This window comes from Myotis yumanensis, unplaced genomic scaffold (genome assembly GCF_028538775.1).
Source record: "Myotis yumanensis isolate MYYU_CA2020_CCGP unplaced genomic scaffold, mMyoYum1.0.hap1 SCAF_3, whole genome shotgun sequence".
Classification (NCBI taxonomy): domain Eukaryota; kingdom Metazoa; phylum Chordata; class Mammalia; order Chiroptera; family Vespertilionidae; genus Myotis; species Myotis yumanensis.
Window position 1 is genome coordinate 175,166,975 of NW_027223754.1, and position 19,666 is coordinate 175,186,640.

The 19,666-nt window shown below is 39.3% G+C and overlaps 1 protein-coding gene and 1 pseudogene across 1 annotated transcript in view; one reads left to right on the plus strand and one right to left on the minus strand.

The window, feature by feature from the left end:
- Positions 1-19,666, minus strand: part of FGD4 (FYVE, RhoGEF and PH domain containing 4) — a 220,422-nt gene that overhangs the window by 128,387 nt on the left and 72,369 nt on the right. The gene's annotated exons all lie outside the window — the stretch shown is intronic.
- Positions 12,640-19,599, plus strand: LOC139006451 (leucine-rich repeat-containing protein 34-like; annotated as a pseudogene).

Here is a 19,666-nt window from a genome sequence, read left to right on the forward strand (position 1 = left end):
CGTGAGGGAGGGGCTAACTCAAGGTCTGCTTGTGCTCTTCACCACTGTGCCAACCCATTTAACTCTGATTTTGAAAAAGAACATATATTCAGGATCAAGTGCTGAAAGAAGAGACAACATGTGCTGTGGTGTTGCAGCACTAACTGAACACAGAATGAACCAGATGACAGGCTTTCCTCAATTTCCACTTGAATAAAGTGGAGATAACCACACACCTCCTACTCCTGGATTCTAATTATTTGTGTCTCGGCTTATCTAAGTCCTCCCCAGATACGCATTTTCTGATGACCCACTCTAAAGTTTGCTACCCGAAAATCCCTCTGTAGCACACATCGTGTTTGTCTTCATATACTTACCACTATTTGAAATTACATTGTTCACTTATTTGTGTATTATATCTCCCTTCTTTATTTTGTAAGTTTCACGAAAGACTGTGTCCATTGTGTTCTGTGTCCTATCCTCTGACACTGGCAAAGAATAAAATGTTAAATAAATATTTGATGAATGAATGCAAGGTCAACACTGGTAATAGTAACACAGCCAAAGAAAGAATGTCTCCATAGGTGGTAGGGTGGCCCAAGGTGCTCCCAAATTAGAGCAGGTGGGTGGGGTGAGGGGAGCAGAGGGAAGGGAGGCAGGGTAAGCAGCACAGGTTGTCTATCCATCAATCACTTTCCACAGAAGAGGGCGCATTAACCCACAATAGGAATGTACAATGCAGGTGACAAGCGTGCCCTAGAGTGGAACTATATTTGTCCTTCAGGCTGTCCTTCCTTTGTGCTCCACCTCACCTTATCTGGGCTTCACAATCACCAAGCAGCATTGTGATCATCATTTTACTTCTATAAATATGGATGTAAGGGAGAGAACTTGAAACTAAAAAGCACAAACATCTAGTTGGTTTGGCAGTTAAAGTTTTTTTTAAAAGCATAGGCATCTATAATGACAAAGAGATCTGTTTCTTATGACCTTGGTTATTGAGAGGATCATCTTTCAAAGCTGCTCTCCCTCTGGGCAGACTGAAAATCACATTTGTGTGACTTTAAGGTGACACCTTAGGGGTCCACTCCTCGTAAGGGTAGAAACGTAGGAAGACAGTTGATCTTGCCCCCTGTCTTTGCATTTAACACGCACTACTCAACATTAGCTGTTTCTGCAATGCAAGTTTGGTGACCCTGGGTAAGTTGCTTAATCTTTATGGGCCTCAGATTCTTCTCTGTAAATGAGAGAGCTAAAAATGAGATGATCCTGACAGATCTTTAAATTATAGGAGACTACACCTCTAGCAATGTATAATAGAAATCCAAAAAATCCAATACAGCCCATCTGTTTGCCTTCTGGGAATATATCTTGTCACATGATTTCATTAATCTGAATTCAGCACAAGAAAATTGGGGGGGGGGGGGAGTAAAAATGATTTAAACAGACAAGAAGGAAGAAGGGAAGGAAACAACTGTTATAGGGGAGTCAGTAACTCAACACATTTGTTACCAAATAATTAGCCCCATAGAGTGGGGGTTATTCACAAAATATGGAACTTTTCTCAGAATAAGGTATTGCCAGATATCCTCCTTCAACTCCATCAAGCCATTCCTGGGCTTCAAGTGGTGGCAACTGAGTGGGAAAGGAATAAGTGCATTATACCAAACTGTTCCAAGGATCTGCAGCTGCCTACATAGACCCATTTACTGCCAATTTATAGGAAGTCTGCCTTTTTGATTTTCAGAAAGCATAGGAGCAGTTATAAAAACAGAAGAGGAAGCATCTCAGAAGAAAACTGCTGCTGAAAATCAAATATATGGCACATTCATACAGAGAGAAATCCTGTAAAATGCAGCAACCCCCTGTGAGCCATAGCTTTTTTGGGTGAGTTTACACTGTTCAGATGCACACTTTATATACAGGCTTCACATCCTATAGTTCTCTCTCTAATAGAGAGAGAACTTTTTAATTTACTGACTTGAAAGAGAAACATCAATTTGTTGTTCCACTTATTTATGCATTCATTGGTTGTTTCTTGTATGTGCCCTAACCAGAGATCGAACCTGTAACCTTGACGCATTGGGACAACACTCTAACCAACTAAGCTATCTGGCAGGACCCTGTAGTTCTATATTTAACACAGCCATACAAAATTATACGAATGCACAAAATTAATTCATTCTAAATATTTCTTGAACCCATGGCAATACAGAATTGTGGGAGAGGGCAGTTTTCAGTATCTCTCTTTTTTTTAAATATATTTTTATTTCAGAGAGGAAGGGAGAGGAAGAGATAGAAACATCAATGATGAGAGAGAACCATTGATCGGCTGCCTCCTGCACATTGGACCGAGCCTGCAACCCAGGCATGTGCCCCTGACCGGAATTGAACCTAGGACCCTTGGGTCCACAGGCTGACACTCTGTCTACTGAGCCAAACCAGCCAGGGCAATATATCTCTTTTTAAATGTCATGTAGAATGAAAACAGCTTCAACACCAGAGACATGTGAACAAAGCAGCATCCGCAGATTCCTCTTCCCTTCAAATCCCTGAAAAGTCCATCTGTGAGACTTCAAGGTGACATTGACTGCTCTGCTCCTCATAAGGGTAACAATGCAGGAAGTCAGTTGACCTTACCTCGTATCTTTGCATTCAACATGCAATACCCAACATTATCTGTTTCTGCAATGCAAGTTTTGTGACCCTGGACAAGTTACTTAATCATTATGAGCCTCAGATTCTTGTCTGTAAAATGAGTTAAAAATGAGATGATCCTGAGCGCACAGACAGCTCATGGGCCAAATGGACCACGATGACCAAAGATGGTTAACTTCAAAAAAATGGATTATGAATCTATACCCCAAAAGCAAATAGAGAAACTCAATTTAGAGGTTAGACCAGCCGTGGGCAAACTACGGCCCGAGGGCCGGATCCGGCCCGTTTGAAATGAATAAAACTAAAAAAAAAAAAAAAAAGACCGTACCCTTTTATGTAATGATGTTTACTTTGAATTTATATTAGTTCACACAAACACTCCATCCATGCTTTTGTTCCGGCCCTCCGGTCCAGTTTAAGAACCCATTGTGGCCCTCGAGTCAAAAAGTTTGCCCACCCCTGGGTTAGACAGAAGGTGGCAATAAAACATAGGAGAAAAATGTAAGCTCTAACAGCTGTTCATTAACTCTGTAGTCTACTTGTCCAATTCTAAGTCAAGCCAGGCAGCATTTCAGCATCATGTGTCAAGGAAGAAGCAGAAAAACCTGACTATTTGCGCTGACCTAGTGGTGGATTGATTTGCTATCTGCTTAGACTGTTATAAATTTGAGTCACTCCAAGCACTTTATTCAGAGTTTCTGATTTGTCATCTATATAACACTTGTAAAATAAATAACTTTGAATAGGGGTAGCTTTACATGTTTATAAACACTACTGGAAACTTGTCATTTAGTGACATCTTAAAGTGGGACTGGAGGACTGAAAAGCATCGAGCCATCACAGAGTCTGAAAAGCTGGAAGAAGTCTCGGAACTCACGGAAATCGAGCACCTTTCCCCACCCTCACAGACAAGGACAACGAGAACCAGAAAGTCACTCTTCAGAGCAGCCCCGAGAACTCAGTATATTTTAAACGCGTTACCACAAGACTGTGGACACAGGGTGGTGGGTCTTACCACTGACAATGATTGTGAATAGAAGCGAAATCTCACCATGGGCAATAAAAAAAACCCACTAGGTCCAAAAGCCACATCCCCCCCAGTGAACTACAGGTCACACGGCCGTGCAGCCCTCACCCTCGGCAACATTGGCTGGGATCACAGGCGCTCCAGGGACTGTCCCTGCTGCCCACTCCTCTTCATAACTTCAGGAAGTATAACCCTAAGTTCCTGTCCGTGGCTATGGAACAAAGTTTTTTCTCTAACGTATCTTGAATGCCTCAGGGCTTTATTTATTTAATTACTCCGAAAACTCAGTCAAGGAACATAAGAAATATGTTTAAAAGTGCCTGCCCATATCCATAAACCATCGGGATCAAATGACAAACACCCACTTAAAAATACACAATTAAACTTCAATTCAGTAACAACAAAAATAGTAAGAAAACTCACAAACACTAGAGAACTTGAAAAGCGACAGATTTACGCAGCCCAACTCAACTGCTTAAGTAACTACAACCCAGGCACACGAATGCTCTCACACTTCACACCCATTCAATTGCAGGCTTTTTCAGGTTTGCTTTCACATGATCTTATTTCCTTCCGAAACTTATATTGCTTATGAATGACTGACATTTGTGGCTGAAAATTTCATCTCAACAACACAAGATTAGCTTAAAAAGTTTTTACAGATGCTAAGAAAAATTCCAGCCAGACATGCATCTATTATTATTGAAAAAATACGCTCTTTTTAGAGCTAGCAGCTACCTAATCAAATTTTGCATACTTAAAAAACTTAAACTAGTAGTAACAATAATAATGTATAGAAGTCAATAAACACAAAAGGTAAGAATTTTAAAGTCAGCCACAATTCATACCAAGAACTCACAACTGACAATCCTGAAAAGCTGTTCTTGAAGTAAGAACAGGAGTCCTTGACCAATACAAGGTTATCTAATTTTATACTTATCATTTAAAAAAAGAAAATTAAACAAGTAGGGTCTGTTAGCAAATGACCTTGTCTAGCCCTCTGAGCAGCCAGTGATGCGAGTGTCCAAGATGACAGCTGAACAGCACTATCAGAATGACTACAGCTGCATAAGCAAAGCCTGTCCTTGCAACCCTTCCTATAGCAAATAAAAATGGCAGACCCAGCCGGGCTCACAGCGCCCTGGCGCTGTGGTTTAAAGGATAGGAAAACTTACACAAAAGAAGTACCCAGAGTACAGACAGCACTCTTTTTGTTTTTCACTTTTATATGTTAGGGCACAGTATCAGGGAAGGGGACACAATGCTGCCTTGCAAAGGACATAGAAGTCCCCTTGTTTGAGCTACCAACCTCTTAGCCACCCAGAAAAATGTCAGTCATCCATCTGTGAGCACCCAAATCTCCTTCTACTGCTCACAATATGCATCACACATTTCCAGGGGCTGTTGAAACAGAAAAAAAAAAAACACAAAGGAAGCCCTTGAAATAGAAGCAGATCTTCCTAGCTTTGCCCCTTCCTGTATTAGTGTGCCTGCAAGCCTGCCCGCCCTTAAAAGCACTGTCACATTGTTTCCACATGCTCGGGCCCGTGAAACTTGTGCAAAAGCATTGCACAATAAAAGTGCATAAGCATCACATTTCACAACATGACCTAATGATGGTAGGTCAGTCTGATGGGCCAGAATAATCATTAATGAAACCATAACCTACAAATGTCCCTGACCTGAGACATTTTCTTATTTGAAGAATAGACACTGAACACGTGGCCATGGGAGTATTTCAAAGAGAATATCGGTATAATTCATTCTGAGAAACTATGAAAAATGACAGTCTTTTTGCCACTTTCAGAGGACATAAAACAATTACACAGGCACACAAAAAAATTGTAAAAGATGAAAGAATAATTCTCTCATTTTCCCAACATTAACATGTCATTGTACAGGAGCTGCTTAAAATCAATACAATAGAAGTGTGTAATGCTGGCAATTTCTTCCAGAAGAGCTTATAGCTCCCTTTGCTTGGACCGCATGGACATAATGCCCGACACCAAATGTGGTACAAACTGAATACACAGTACCATGGTTACTTACCTTATAAAAGCCGAATTTATTCCTCTTGGTGAGAAGTCACAAATGGTGGAAGCAGAACACCCTTCATTTGTTTTTCCAGCGAGCCAAATCTAGCCTCCCATTAACCCAATCCATTGCAGATAATTTCACAGGGCACGCACTCCCCTGCTTCCCCCAGTTCCCAGCCCAGCAAGGATAATCACATTCTGGGGGGGAGTGAACAGATGGTGGATTCCATGGTAACCAGCCCTCCTAAGGCGATTGGTAGAAGTGTGTGACTACTGCTTATTGGGTAACAATTGCTGTCTTTGTGCTCCAGCCTTGCAAATCCTAAAGGACGGAACATATAGCCCCACTCACGTGCACAGGGCTTGCCCAGCAGGTGTCTGGCTATTTAAACACGGCAATGCCGGCCAATTAAAAGCTTTCATTGGTGCGACAAAGTCCTAGCACTTCAGAGAGTGTCATCTGCTCCTTCAAGGAGAAAGGTCACAAGAAGCTTAACTGGCCACACAGGAAACAGAACTTGAAAGTTAACCTGAGAATTTATGGTAAAGCATTCTAGAAATCTAAGGTGCATCAGCACGTCATTTTCTGATTTGCAATCCACAGCAAAAGTGAAACCGGTTTTGTATTTAGAAAAGATTTTTCAAACAAAAACAATTTTCAAAATTGCAAAACTATAGTATATTAGTTTGAAAACACAAGTTTTCAAAAGCAATTGTTTTATGAATCATGTAATAATTATTTTTAAATACTTGTAGTATAAATTCATGTTTACTGTGCTGATGGGGTGGTGGCAGGCTATTCAATTTTAAATTTTCATCAAAGCCCTACTCAAAATCTCTTGGTATTACGTTCGTTCTACTGGGTTTTAATTTTTTTCTGTATCCATGAAAGTTAAGTGCTGATTCAGCAGGAGAAGAGTAACCATAATGATCAACCAATCAGAACATGTCCTTAGAAGAGCAAACAGCTGGAAACCAAATATACCAAAGTCAATCATTAGGGACATTGCACAAACCTAAAACAGATAAGCTCTTGGCACTCAAAAAATCTATCAAGCCTGGCCCATGTGGCTCAGCTGGTTGGGTGTGGTCCATGCACTGAAGGGTTGCCAGTTTGATTCCAGGTCAGGGCACTCGCCTGGGTTGCTGGCTCAGTCCTTGGTAGGGGGGGACTTGCAGGAGGCAGCCAATCAATATTTCCTCTCACATCGATGTTTCTCTCTCTCCATTCCCTTCCTCTCTCTCTCTCAAAATCATTATTTTTAAATCTCTTAAAAATAAAGTTTTAAAAGGGCAAGGCGAGGACTAATTGGAACAAGCCTAAAGCAAGAACAAAACAAAAGTGGTAAGCTGTGATTAGACTTTTAGGTATTAATTGCCTCCTTACTTTGCAGCTACCCCTTATCTTAAATTTAGGATTTCTTTTTTTGGCATGCCCAGAAATGAGACTCAAATATTGAAAGGAAAAAGACAAAATTATTATTCACAGGTGAATATGAGTCTATTCCTAGGGGGGAAAAAAATCAAAGAAATCAAGTAGGATATGAATTATAGTACTAGAAGTTTAATAAGTAGTCAACTATGTCAATGTATAGTAATTCGTTTATAAGAGCAAAACTATCAAAATACCAATGAAAAGGAGTTTACTGACAATGCCAACAAAAAGTAATGACACTTGGGAACAATATTACCAACAAATGTGTGTGATGTACGTGGAGAAAAAGAATGAATGTTTATTGGGAAAATAAAGGGAAAACCAAATGGAGAGACATAATGTGATACTAGACACAAAGACCCATTTTAATGATGCCAAGTCTTCCCAAAAGACTTCTAGTTTTCTAGTAAATATATTATATATATTATATACATATATGGTGGGCAAAAGTAGGATTCCAGTTGTGAATACTCAAAACAGTTTATTCTTACATTATATATTTATTATTGCATTATTTTCCATACAAACAATAGTAAACCTACTTTTGCCTCACCATGTGTGTCTGTGTGTGTGTGTGTAGTCTTCTAATAAAATTTCCAACATACAATTTTACAAAGCGATTGAAGTTTATTTGGATTTTTTAAAGATGAAGATCCCAACGAAAATTCTATGAAGGGAGTAATGGCTAAAATAACTAACCAAATTTTAAAAACATGTTATAAATGCCACAAATATACAGATACATCCCAAACTTATAATCTGGGGACAAACCAGACTCCTCCATCTAACTACCTATTGAACATCCCTACCTAGCTGTTTAATAACTATCTCAAACATACCATATTTCAAAACTCAGCTCCTGGTTTTCTCCCCAAACCTGCTCCTCCCTACATCCTTTACTATTTTAGGAATGGCAACTCCACCCTTCCAATCACTCGGGCTAAACGCCTAGGAACCCATCCTTGAATTCTCCCTTTCTGACAGCTCACATCCAACCTGACAGCTCAGGTTGTGGGTTATTCCAATCTGGCCACTTCTTACCACCTCCATCACTCTCAGCTTGTTTAGGCCACACCATCTCTCACCTGGATTCTTTAATAACTTCTTAATTAAACTCTGTTTCCAACTCGCCCCCTACAGACTGTAAAACCTAAGCAGATAATGCCATTTCTCTTTCCAAAACCAACTGCCCCACTGCACTAGGAATAAAAGCTCTGTTCCGTATGATGGCTTAAAAAGCCCTTCATAACTTGCTCCTTACCCCATTGTCTCACTAACCCATCTCCTATGACCCTCACCTGCCTTCCCCAAGCTCTCCAGGCAGAGTGTGACATTTTGTCCTCCAATCTGCCCTTTCGCAGTAATTTGGATAGTGATGTCATTTACCGCAGGACAGGAGTGACCTGCACACATCTCCCTCCCCAGACTGTGAGTCTCTCAAGGCCAGGACTATGCCATTCTGAGTTCTGTGTTCCCAATACCAAGCAAAGATCCTGGCACATAGTGAGCGCTTATCGAATCCGCTGACTGAGTAACAGTTTGCTGCAGTTTTTTTCCAAGTACAAATTCAGAGGCAACCTAAGAATCTAATAACAGATAAATAGTTAAGCAAATAAGAATGCATACAACTTGATGGAGTATCATGCAGATATTAAAAATATGGTCATAAAGACTATATGACGAAAGGGAAATATTGATGGCATATTAATAACAATGTACAATGTACTGAGTCCCTAGTATGTGCTAGGCACTATAATAAGAACTTGACAAATATTTTATTGAAATTTCACAGGGACTATGATGCAGGTATTAGTATCCTCATTTTTTTAGCTGTGAAAATTGAGATTCAGAAATTAAGCTCTGCCCTGCAACTCATCACTGAGACTAGAACCTCTCATTTGAAGCCAGAACTTAGGTCTAAGTCATTATGCTATACCACCTCCTAGAAATTGGGGGGAAAACACACACTCACACACACACACACAACTAAATAACTTACTATGAACAACTACGTAATAAGGAAAAGATTCTTAGGAACAAAAGCCTAGACTTATCTACCTCAAAATTTTAAGAACAATTGTGAAAAAGAAATATTGGTGACATTTTTCTTTCCTGTTTTCCAAAATTTTTAATGTCATAAATAATAATTTTCTAAAATTATTATGTATTCCTCTGATACATATTTTTCAATGTTCACTTCACTGTGTTCTTGGGCGAATCTGCCAACTAGCAAGACCCAATAAAAATACTAAAAAGAAGTTGGCTTGCAGTTTCTAGAAAATTGATTCTATGGGAATTACTCAGAAAGGAAAACAATGGCAGGTCTAAGAAAGGCAAGTACGTGTCCTCTTCAGCTCCAAGTTCACCTCTGGGTGCTCTGACATTGACTCCACAATAGTACTTCGAGCCACACTGCCCGGGACCTTACAAGTGGGCCCCCACATATAAGCTGTAGGGCACATGACAAAGAGCCAATAGTCCCCATAAAGGTTCTCGAGATAAAAAGGTATTGAGAAAGCAGGGGAAGCCCGATAATTTATCTTCTTCAAATACTGGGCAGGCAGCGGCGTTGCCTAGAATCTGCTGGAGCAGCCATTGTGCCAGCTAAGCACTGATCAAATGACCTTGGGACTGCTGTTCTCCCTCCCCTCACCATTGAATATGCCCAGTTTCATGCGCCCTTACTCAGCCTCTCTTTTCTCTGGTAAAAAGCTTACACAGGAGACACACGAAGTCAGAGGTTCTCAGACTTATTTGAAATTACGGAGGCCTCAGCATCTCAGTAACTTTTTCATGGCTCCCTAAGTCAAGAAAATACCTAAGTGCTCCATTTATTAAGTATTTCATATAAAAAATTTAGTAACTATTTTTGTCCTAGCAACTTAGCATCATTTTAAAATATCATAAGTGCAAGAAAATTTAATTTTTTTTATTCCATTCTTTAATCACTGATACCTCTTATTAATAAGATGTGGGTACCTATTGGGCCCTGCACAGCCTCTCACACCATAGGGGAGCAATTTTCAACCAATGTGCTGCAAGAATTTTTAAAACATGCAATGCCTGACTATTTAGTCAGGGGCACTGACCTCTTTTCCCTTAGATTGTCGAATAACAAAATGACAACAGCCAACAAACAATAGCTGTTGGGTGTGAATGAATCAAAATTATACCAAAAAAATTTATTTTGTCAGATTGGCAAAAAAAATATATTTTTTCTTGTGCCACAGAATTGTAGTAATTAGTTTATGTGTGCCATGAGATGAAAAGGGTTGAAAATTGCTGCCATAGGATCATATTAAACATCGTCATGCTCATTTCTTGCTCCACATTGGTTTTCACCAGGTACTTGCTTATTATCACTGTAACCTGCTAAAACTTCAGCTCTGCAAAACTAAGGTGTCATTGAAAGAAATACAATCTAATATTAAAACTGTGAACCACCATTTCCATAGTATTCGATAGATGTCTGTTTCCCTTGAACTTTTTAAATACCCTGCAGCTGGCACCCTGTGAATAGACAGCAGGGTCCCAGACCACCTAGGCACATGTTTTGGGAATGAAGTTTTTAAGCCCTTAGCTTTTGTGAAGCCCAATAATACAAAGACTAACTAGAAATTCAGAAACCTAAAATGGTTCCTGTAAGGACAGAAAAAAAAAGGGGGGCTTTCTTTTTCCTTGCTGTGGCTTTCCATAATTTATAAGAAGCACCCAGTAATTAAACTCCAAGATTATTAGCTTCTCTGATTCAAAGAGCCCCTCTATTCAAGCTGCAAGACAAGATAAACTACTCTCAAGGCTACATTCTTGCATCTTCCTCCTCCTTGCTGTTTTAACTACTCAGGGATAATTCACACCAAAGAGTCTCTAGTTCAGTGGTTCTCAACCTTCCTAATGCTGTGACCCTTTAATACAGTTCCTCATGTTGTGGTGACCCCCAATTTCACTGTTATAAGTTGAACATAATTAAAGCATAGTGATTAATCACAAAAACAATATGTAATTATATATGTGTTTTCCGATGGTCTTAGGTAACCCCTGTGAAAGGGTTGTTCGACCCCCAAAGGGGTGGAACAACCCACAGGTTGAGAACCACTGCTCTAGTGAGTAGAAATTCTCTACCCCACTCCTCCTCTTCAGCCTTTTTTGAACTCTTCATAACTTTTGCTCTAAGCATGTTTTACAGGCTTAGGAAAAATACTGATAAGACACCTCCCTAGGATATCTGCCTGGACTGTCACCTGAAAAGCAAACAAACCACACATACCCCACTGATGTCCACTCTGTTTCAGCCCTAAATCCTCCTCTTTTTTTTCTCACTTAGCAACAGCCATTACCCTTTAAAAGGGGAAACCACCTTTTGTTTTTTGCCCCTGTATTGATTAACAATGCACCGGCCTTTTCCTCTCTTAGAAAGTAAAAATGAACTTACTCTCTGCATCTCTTCTTTTAGTTGTGAATTCTTTCACAGCCCACATCACCAGCCAAACCCTAACAGTCCCTGCTTAGCTACTCATATGACACACGCACGCCATTTACCCTCTCTAGTCCTGCGCTTCAGTCACAAAATGAGGGAGCGAGGTTAGATCATCTCCAAAGATCTCTTCTGTTCTAAAATAATAAGAATAGACGTTAGAGGAGGGAGGGTTCTTTCTCATTCTTACTGGTTTCAGAGGGAAAGGAGAAAGGGTGAGAGCAGCAAGGACAAGAACAAATATTTATTTTACAGAAGGAAATGGCAAACTAAAATTTTCTGGGTTCAACCCTTAGGTGTAGTATGACAAAGATTAGAGCGGGAGGTGTGACTGAAGTACCAGGTGAGACAGCAACTATACCTGCCCAAAGATACCATGTAGGGTCCACTCTGAGTGACAGTGCCGCCAGCCCTGCTCTTTCCACGTTCTCTTTCACCTCTCCAAAGGCACCCAGCCCCAGTAGAAGAAGCCACAAGTTCTGGATTGCTGATAGCTCCAATCAGGGGACTCAGGCCAGTCACAAATAGCATCTTATATTGTCCCGCACTAGAGATTGGAACTTGTAGCCAATCTACCTAATACATAGACACAAACCCAAACAGGCAGCCAAAATGGGGAGACAAAAATACAAGCCCCAAATGAAAGAACAAGAGACTTCTCTAGAGGAAGAGCTAAATGAAATGAAGATAAGACATTTATCAGACATAGAGTTCAGAAGAATAATGGCAAGGATGCTCAACAGCATGAGAAAAGATATAGTAACTATGAAGTATGACATAGCACTAATAAACAACACAGTGGATGGAATACATAGCAGATTAGGAGAAGGTGAGGAATGGACCAGTGAATTAGAAGACAGGATAGAAAAAAATCACTCAATCAGAGAACCAAAAAGAAAAAACAATTAAAAACCAGGAGGATAGCTTAAGGGAGCTGTGGGACAATAGGAAATGTAATAATATTCATATAGTAGAAATACCAGAAGGAGAAGAAAGTGAGAAAGGGATAGAGAATGTGTTTGAAGAAATAATGGCAGAAAACTTCCCTAACCTGGTGAAGGAAAAAGTCATAAAAGTTCAGAAGGCACAGACAGTCCCAAGCAAGAAGAATCCAAATAGGCCCATGCCTAGACACATCATAACTAAAATGCCAAAAATTAAAGACAAAGAGAGAACCTTAAAGGCAGCAAGACAAAAGCAATTTTTTACCTACAAAGGAGCGCCCATAAGGCTGTCAGCTGATTTCTCATCAGAAAATCTACAGGCCAGAGGGGAGTGGTATGAAGTACTCAAGGTAAGGAAAAGCAAGTATCTGAAACCAAGAATACTATATCCAGCAAGGCTATCATTCAAAATAGATGGTGAAATAAAGAGCTTCCCAGACCAAAAAAAAGAAAGAAAAAAAAAAGGCTAAAGGAGTTTATCACCACCAAACCTGTCCTGCAAGAAATGCTAAAGGAACTACTGTAATGAGAAGAAGAAATACAGAGAGAAACTTAGTTGTAAAGAATTAAAATGGCAATAAATAAGTGCTTATCATTAATAACCTTAAATGTAAATAGAGTAAATGTTCTAATCAAAAGACATAGGGTAGCTGAATGGATACAAAAGGATACCCAATTATATGCTCTCTACAAGAGACCCACCTCAGAACAAAAGACTCACACAGGACGAGAGTGAAGAGATGGAAAATTTTTCCCATGCAAATGGAAACAAAAAGAAGCTGGAGTGGCAATACTCATATCTGACACAAAAGACTTCAAAATGAAGGCCATCACAAGAGACAATAAAGGTCACTACATAATACTAAAGGGATCAATCCAATAAGAGGATATAACCCTAGTAAACACATGTGTACCCAATATAGGAGCATCTAAATATATATATAAACAATTAAAAATATATATATAAAACTTTTAGAGGACTTTAAGGGAGAGATCAACAACAATACAGTCATGAAACCATAAAAATCCTAGATGAAAACATAGGCAGCAAAATCTCAGACATCTCTCATAGCAATATGTTTACAGATACATCTCTGAGGGCAAAGGAAACTAAGGAGAAAACAAAAAGCTTCTGCCTAGCAAAAGAAAACCAACAAAATGAAAAGAGCCCACCGTATGGGAGAACATATTTGGCAATGATACACTGATAAAGGTTTAATATCCAAAATAGAAAAGGAACTCATACAACTTAACAAAAGGAAGATAAACAATACAATTTAAAAATGGGCAAAGGACCTAAATAGACACTTCTCCAAAGCAGACATACAGATGGCCAAGAGACATATGAAAAAAATGCTCAGAGTCACTGATCATCAGAGAGATGTAAATTAAAATGACAATGAACTATCACCTCACACCTGTCAGAATGGCTACCATCAACAAATCAACAACTGGAAAGTGCTGACGAGGATGTGAAGAAAAAGGAACCCTAGTACACTGCTGGTGGGAATGCAGACTTGTGCAGACATTATGGAAAACAATATGGAGTTTCCTCAAAAAATTAAATATGGAACTGCATTTGACCCAGTGATCCCATTTCTAGGAATATATTCTTTAGAAACCCGAAACACCAATCAGAAAGAATGTATGCACCCCTATGTTCATAACAGCACAATTTGTAATAGCTCAGGTCTGGAAAACAGCCCAGGTGTCCATCAGTAGATGAGTGGATAAAAAAAAAAGCCGTGGTACATTTACACCATGGAATACTATGCAGCAGTAAAAAAACAACAACAATAACACACAAAAAAACAAGGATCTCTTACCCTTTGAGACAGTATGGAGGGACCTGGAGTATTATACTAAGCGAAATAAGCCATCAGCAAAAGACAAGTATCAAATAACGTCACTCATATGTGGAATCTAATGAACAATATAAACTGATGAACAAAATAGATCCAGAGACATAGAAGCATGGAACAGACTGTGGAATCTCAGAGGGAAGGGGGAGCGGGGAGGGAGGAAGAGATCAAGCAAAGAACTGGTATGCATATAAGCATAACCCATGGACATAGACAATAGGGTGGTGAAAGCCTAGGGCACGGGGTCGAGGTGGGTTAGAAAGGACAATGGGAGGAAAAAGGGGACATATATAATACTTTCAACAATAAAGATTTTTTTTAAAGGCAGACCGAAAATAAATAAAATGGACAACAGAGTGTTCAACAAAACTGTAATGTAAGAAACACACACACATTGCCTTCCCCTCCAAAACACACACACAAAAAACAAATTGCCATAGGTAGAAAGAGGACTGGTGTTACTTCTGGTTAACTCCTGTAAGACACTAGCAGCAGTTAGGATGTTAGGTTAAAGCAGTATGCCCGGGAGCAATATAGCCCACACTCATACCCAGCAAGTATCATTTCACACCTACAAGAAGTTAAAGCATTCTCATTTCAATATGGTCCATACGTTTTCTGAAATGAATCAGAGAAAAGATTAAAGATTCCTTACCAAAGAAAGAAGGTAAAAAAAAAAATTGTTCAATTTCTCAAGAGAAGGGAAATTCTCTACATAGTTCCATGTCATTCAATCAATTTAATTCTATTTAACATTTACCAAGAATGTTATGTCACACGTGGATCATCAAAAGAGCCGTGAAGGTTATTCCTTGCACTCATGGACCTCAGGGCCTAAGGGTGTGTGGTTCCTGGGCCAGTAGCATTTTGGCATTTTTTGTTAAAAGATTTTTAATTGCAAACTCAATGTTTTTAAGCTATTCAAATTTCTATTTATTCAGGGTGTTGTTTTTTTTTAATTCACTTTGTCCCTCAAGCATATAAGGTTTATATATACAGTGTTGCTGTATATATTGTTCCTGTTTTACAGTTTTGAGGTTTTTTATGGCAGGAAAGCATTCCAGTATACATTATTCCATTATTTTACAGGAGGAGAACCAAAAGTCTTTCGTGGAATCCTTTCTTAGAGCTTACTTAAAAATCAGGTTGGTTATTGAGAAGAACCAATGAAACAAAAAAATGAGGGGGGGGGGTGGTCCCCTCTGTGGTAAACTACATCAGGTTTATTGAGTACATATAGAACACATCAGATAGTGCAGCTAAAATAGTTGTAATTCAAAATTTGATCCCCAGAATATGTAAAGACAATCCAGTTTTTTTGTTTTATTTTTTAATAATGAGCAGAAGTCTTGATTGGGCACTCACAAAAGAAGATCTCTGATAAAATCATTAATTACCAGAGATATGCCAATTAAAATCACAAAACGATACCACACCGCTAAAAGTTTTAAAAACCAACAGAAAGTACTAACAAGGAAGTGGGACAACTGGAATATTCACACACACGAACCATTATGGAAAACTTTTAGGCAACATCTCCTAAAACTGAACATATCTATACTCTGTGGCCCAAAAATTCCACCAAAAGACATGTAAAATAATGTTCATAGCACCTTTCATCATAATAGTCAATGTCTATCAACAGAAAAATAGAAATCAAATACTACACACACACACACACATTATTGCTACAGTGTATGATGGATAGTCCAAAGCTCTGACAACAGATGATCTTGAATTTAATTCCAGTTGTACTATTTACATTATAATACTAAATATGTAGCTATGAGTGTTTACCCTCACTGAGTCAGCTTTCTCCATCTGAAAAAGAGGGTCATATCACCTCTCTTACAATATTATCCTAAGGATTAGATATAATGTCCATATAACACAAAGCCCTGTGACTAACAGGTACTCAAAAATTCCTATCGAATTTAGGAAATAAAACTTACACCACTTAGGACCAATGATCAACCCCTTTTATACATAAACTCTCCTCCTGTAAAATAAATCTGTAGTATTCCTGAGTTGCCAACTCAGGCATCAGTGAAATGAAACCATACAAGAACTGGATCATGGCCTTTTCTTCTTCAGCTACTTTATGAACCCCATATGCAACTGCAGCTGTCAGCTCTCATGCCAGAAGATCAAATGAACTGGAAAGATTAAACAAATGGGCAGGAGAAATGCCAAAATGTGTGTAACTGCTGGACGGGAGTCCAATTGGTTCAGTTACAAAGTCAATCCTCAGAACACTATGTGCACTGTATACACACTCTGGAGAGCAGCATATGCAGCGCGGGATGCCCGAAATACAAAAGCAAGAAAATGGGGGCAACAACAACAAAACACACTGCAGTTTTCAGCCTAAGTCTGTGTCTCCTTTAGTCTTATACATACATCTATTCATATTTGTTATTAGAGAATAAAAGATATAGGTCCCGTAATAAATCTCACTTCGACTTCTTTTTAATGGTGATGGTAATGTAATATATTTAGAACCAGATCCTAAGTTTTAAAGTTACAATGAAAATTAAGGGAAATGATTATTTCTAAGTGTAACACATTTTCAATAAAATTTTACTTGTTTGACAAAGAAAAGTCGGGATATTAATTTGTATTGCCATCTAAACTAGCAAGGGGAGGAGAGAGGCAGGGCAGAGAAAAAAATAAATACCCTGACATCTTGAAATCAGATTTTATGACCCAAAATAATAACTGAAGAATGAGGCTCTGAACTTCCATATTTTGGTTTCCCTAGCGATTCCTCCCCCATGAAAATTGATCTTCATGCCTTTAGAAGCGATAACTCAAAGTACTCTACCCTCAGTCCCATTCATTCCACCAGAAAGGTCAGCACTCCACGAGGGTGCAAGTCTGTATGCAGGTGCTCTCCAGGATGGGAATGAGGAACAGACAACAAGCTTTGCCTTTTCCCTGTGACTGAATTATTGGGAGAATCTCAGGCCATTTCTAACCTAGTGACAAAAGGAAAACTTTGGCCAAAGCTTTGTGAATTTTTTTTTTTCAGGCACCAGTGTTTGCAGAGCCCACGCTGGATTTACCTTGTATGCATGGGTATACTTTTCCATTCACATGAGGCTTTGGGCATAGAAGAACCTGCCTTGGTTAGGGAAGTCCTCTTACAATGTTCCTCAATGATCTATTTATAAAAATCCAGTTCCAGTTTGTGTCTATGAAGAAAGCAATGTAATTCACATTTTCAAAAGCTAGTATAAAGGTATCTGCCACATAGAAGTAAAAGTTTTTTTTTAAAAAATGAGATAAGTTTAAACAAACATGGCACCCAACAGGTTTGCTTAAAATCCTAATTCAGTGGTTGTCCTTAAAATCCTAGGGTTAGGCTATTAGTCTCTTAAACCAAGAATAAATTACAATGGAATTTTTTTCCCCCAAGGCGAGATAGGTTTTAAAATGGTGATTCGCCGAAACCGGTTTGGCTCAGTGGATAGAGCGTCAGCCTGCGGACTGGAAGGTCTCAGGTTCGATTCTGGTCAAGGGCATGTACCTGGGTTGCGGGCACATCCCCAGTGGGGGGTGTGCAGGAGGCAGCTGATCGATGTCTCTCTCTCATCGATGTTTCTAACTCTCTATCTCTCTCCCTTCCTCTCTGTGAAAAATCAATAATATATATATATATATATATTTTAAAATAAATAAATAAATAAAAATGGTGATGCTTCTTGGCAAGGCTGCCGCTGCAGCCCACAGGGTCAGAGGAGCAGGTCCTGCCCCCCATTCTGGCCCCTACTCCAAGCCCTACTCCTCATCCGGCCTGAGCTCAGGCCATCCATAGCGAAGCTCCAGAACCTACTGGCAGTGTCCAGGAACCTACTGGCAATCTCCAGGAATATTATAATAACCTATGTATGGGAAGAGTCCCAGAAAATTAATCCTTTTATATTGCATAGATTCCAAGCAGTGGAGGAAGAAAGTGAAAAGGGATTGGGAGGAATCACATTACACACTGCTGGTAGCAATCACTCAATGCCACTGAAAACAGTAACAGATGAAGATTTTTGGGTTCTTTCCAGAATTTTAGAGAAGAATCCATATATTAATGGTTTGGATGTTAGCTTTCACCTTGTAAGGGATGTTAGTGCATACGATGCTGCAAAACTCTGTCAGAAACAATACAATCTCATTTATTTAACCTTTATGTTTAATAATATTGGGCCCAAGGGAGAACTGATTGCTAAAGCTCTACGTAAGACTAAAACTCTGAAATGCCTAAGCATCGTGGACACGAGATTGAAAATAAAGGTGGAAAATTCTTTGCTGCATTGCTACAAATTGATTCATCCTTAGAGATTTAGATCTGGGTGACTGATCTGGGAATGCAAAGTGTGATAAGCACCAGGAACACAAACAATAGGGTGGTGAAGGCCTGGGGCAGGGCAAGCTAGAAGGGATCAATGGGGGAGGGCAGGAAGGGGAACGGGTGTAATACATTCAACAATAAAGATTTAATTTAAAATTAAAAAAAAATAAAACAAAGTGTGATCAACACTGGCTATAGTCCTAACACAAAACCAATCAGTTACAGGAATAAACCTAAACCGACCTACACTGTGTGGTAAAACAGGAAGCGTCCACAGTTCATCTAGGCCACGTGTGAAAAGAAAATCACTGCCTTGTTGAACTATGGGAGTAAAGCATGAAAAACTGTGGTGTGAAACAGTTATACGCTGCACCTGAACAAAAGCCTGCACTACCTTGATGTCAGCTGTAATAAAATAACTCGTGATGGGATGGGGACTTTTGCTGATGTACTGAAAAGGAACACTACCCTGGCAGCAAAGGATCTTTCTTTTAACAGAATAAAGAATGCAGGGGCAAAGAATCTCAGGTGAAACTCTGGCTTCACACAACAGGAGTCTTAAAGTGTTGTCAATAGTCAGCAGCAACATAGAGGGAGAAGGACTTGTTGCACGTTCACAATCAATGAAAACAAATCCCACAGTCTCTAATACCTACATTAGGGGCAACAAATTTGATGAGACTACAGATGTGGCATATTCATATTTCATTCAAATGAGCTGTCTAAAGCTAGACAATACAAATGTGGAGCCATGTGTGGGCGATGGACATAGGTATCGTGCAGAAGTCTGCAATGGCCATAAAAAGACCAGAAGGTCAACAGCCATGAAAAACAAGCTCTAAAAAATGTTCACACATTTGTCCTTTCACCTCCACAGAGAATAATATTTTATTGCCTATTAAATTTCTT